A 3,326-nucleotide genomic window follows, 5' to 3' on the forward strand; every position below is an offset into this window, starting at 1 on the left:
GGCACCCTACCCACTGAGCACCACCGATTTCAGTATAGTTGATCAAGATTGGAATTACTTGATTGTGTTCATGTCCAACTACAAACTTGTTCCTTTTTTAACAAGAGTAAAAGTAGGCTGGCGGGAGGCGTGTCCAAAGAAAATACGTGCAATTGAGAAAAAGTAAGTGGTTGTAACAGATGTTGTTGGTGTCGTACCCAGCTACCCTTCACTCTGCCGGTGCCCCCGTCTCCTAGCTGCTGCGGGTGCTTGCTGCTAAGAACTCACATCAGCTCAGATATGTACCCTTCTCAGGAGGCTGCCCAGGGATGATGGAGGCTGGAGGTGTAGGAAATTATAGATTTCTTGTCCTCTTCTCCAGAGGCTTCATGGCCAGTGGCTGATGGATGGGCCACTTCAAGCCCAGTGCCCTTGCCTCGGGGCAGGTTGACCTCAGTGGTGCCCTTTATGCTCCAGAGCCCCCCATGGGATCAGGCCATGGCACGATTTCCCCTGACATCCTTGCTGAGTGTTTTCCCTGCCTGCTGCTCTCACTCCACCACGGGCTCCCCCCAAGAGTATCTCTCCCTAAGAATCGCCATCTCGGGCTCGGCTTCTGGGGATCTGACCTAAAATGAAGAGAAGAAGAAAAATGAGCCATGCCAGTAACCCATTAGCGGCTCAGATTGAGTAAAGATGGAGACAGCAGGGATACAGGCCATAGAGCTCTGTGGTCTAGGGAGCTGTGTCATTCATCCATCCAGCTGGCACCGTTCGCAGAGAATCACTACTGTGATGGGTCTGGGCCTACCAGCACCTTGGCTGGGTCAGTTCAGTTCATGATGTGACTTGACCCAGCTGGGCCTTGCAGGCGTTGAGGCCTTAGCAGCAGGCTGAGAGAGGGAGGAAATGGGCATTGTAGCAGGGGATAGACAGCATATATTCTTCCTAGGAGACATCTGAATTTAGGAATAGGGGTTTCGAGAAGGAGGAAGAATCACACTCATCTAGAAGACCAGAGAAGACTCTTGGAAGGAAAGAGCATTTATTCTGGACCCTGACAGATGTGTCTGACTTAAAAATTCAGAGAGATGTTGCGGAGGACATTCTAGGTGGGAAAATAGTGTGCTCTAATTGAACGCACTCTTTTTATGTTTTCATTTTTTTCTCCATGAAATGCTAGCAAAGTGGCTCGGCGCCTGTAGCACAGTGGTTACGGCGCCAGCCACATACACCGAGGGTGGCCCGGGCCAGCTAAACAACAATGACATCTGCAACAGAGAATGGCCAGGTGTTGTGGCAGGTGCCTGTGGTCCCAGCTACTTGGGAGGCTGAGGCAAGAGAGTCACTTAGGCCCGGGAGCTGGAGGTTGCTGTGAGCTGTGACGCCATGGTACTGTACTGAGGGAGATGTGGTGAGACTCTGTATCAAAAAAAAAAAAGCAATGGTACCAAAGTAAAATTCCAACCTTGGACATGATTCACAGGTTTGAGACTCCATATGTGGAATCAAAACGAAGATCCCCTGGGACTTAGAGCCCCAGGCTCTGTTTTCCTCCCAGTGGCAGCTCTGTGTCCCTGTGAGGCCTCTCAAATACCACCCAGGATGTATTCCCTTTGCCATGTGATGGCGAATATGATAGGAGGGGACTCATTCAAGGAGGGTAACAGATCTCAGTCCTCGAGGGGAAACCCGGGTGATACTAATTGAGGGGGGAGAGATTGTGAACGCTCCCCAAAGATAAGGGCGCAGGCTGAGCAAGGATAAGAGAGACTGCCTTGAGCCTAAAGTCAGGGAGTTCTCAGGGGAGACAAGCACGCTTAGGATGAGACGGCAGCTGGTGGGAGGCGTCAGCAGATGGTCTGCCTTGCTGCCGGAGACGGCGCAGCAATGGAGACAAAGACTCATCCCGGAGAGAGGAGAATGGCGCGCTGGCCCTTCTGGTGGAGTCCTTGGCCAAGCTGGGAAAAGAAGCTTATGCCAGGAAGAGGGACAAAGGAGGGATAGTGACTTCTCTGGCTTTCATCCTTAGGAGAGTCAGGCAGTGAAGAGATGGATGGAGCAGGTTTAGAATTGTAACTGCTTTGTGACAAGGTCAAGAAGGGTGCTTGTTGCACCAGAATCCCTCAGTCTGTCTTACAGGAAAGGTGCGAGTGAAGGGAATGAGTGACCAGGGCCAGTCTGAGCCACCAAGGTGAGGGGATGAGAAAGAGGTTAAGTCCAAGGGGCTGAAGGGTTAAGGAACCTTTGTCAGCATTTCTTTCAAAGTGTCTAGTTACGCACTCAGGATCGGCCTGCTATTCTGACTTCCCATTATTTCAGAATTCTTATGTAGCCATTCGTGTTCTTTGTGTTTTCTCATAGTATTCTGAAGTTTAGAAAATCACCCCCTTTGTGAGGTTTGATTTATATTTGATCTCCTGTTCTTCTACTTTTCTACAATTTGAAAAATTAACTCTCTAAAAATCACTGGAATTAATTTTGGTGCACAGAGGGAGGTGAGGACCTCATTTAAAAATAATCTGTAACTCTCTCATTGATTAAAAAGAGAAAACTAATATTTTCTCATTACAGCAATAATTAGGAAAATAGGCAAAACTTGAAAGAAGAAACATCCTGTTCTTACCACCCAGAAAAATTATTCCATGTTGCCACTCATCTTTTTGTTGTCTGTAGTGTTATGTCCTTGTGATCATATGATACATGTAAAATTATATGGGCTAATTTTGTAAAATATAGCTGTGTTGATATATGCAATGTACGCTCACTAAAGAAAGTTTGGAAAATGCACACATTTATGAGTCAGACAATGAAATCCACTCAGTCTTACATGTTTCTTTATAGTAATGGTATAATTTTTGTAACTACAGTACAATGTCCATAGTTGACCACCTTCCTACATGGACACCTACATTGACCAGCTCCTTAAGCTGACATTATTTTCACAGACCGGACATGTACCACATGTACGTGTCAGTGCCATAGCCAAGTTCCTTATGTTGACCACCTCCTCTCCGTGCATTGAGCAGTTTATTACAGTCCGCTACAGAGGTTTTCCTGTATATTTTTGTGGTTTTTAAAAATCATTGAGACCGTAATATATGCTGAACCTTAAGATTTGTGAATACATGCCAACAGAATCTCTATGGGAGAAGACACAAAAGGAACAAGAAAATACGTCTCTCTTTCTCTTTCTCTCTCTCTAAATCAGTGATTTTCAACTGGTGTGTGGTGGCACACTGGTGCTCCATGAGAGGAGTGTTGGTGTGTTGTGAAAATTTTTAAAAATCGGCTCAGCGCCTGTGGCTCAAGCAGCTAAGGCGCCAGCCACATACACCTAAGGTGGC

The sequence above is a fragment of the Otolemur garnettii genome, unplaced genomic scaffold (genome assembly GCF_000181295.1).
Source record: "Otolemur garnettii isolate 467f Iridium unplaced genomic scaffold, OtoGar3 scaffold00011, whole genome shotgun sequence".
NCBI classification, from domain to species: Eukaryota; Metazoa; Chordata; class Mammalia; order Primates; family Galagidae; genus Otolemur; species Otolemur garnettii.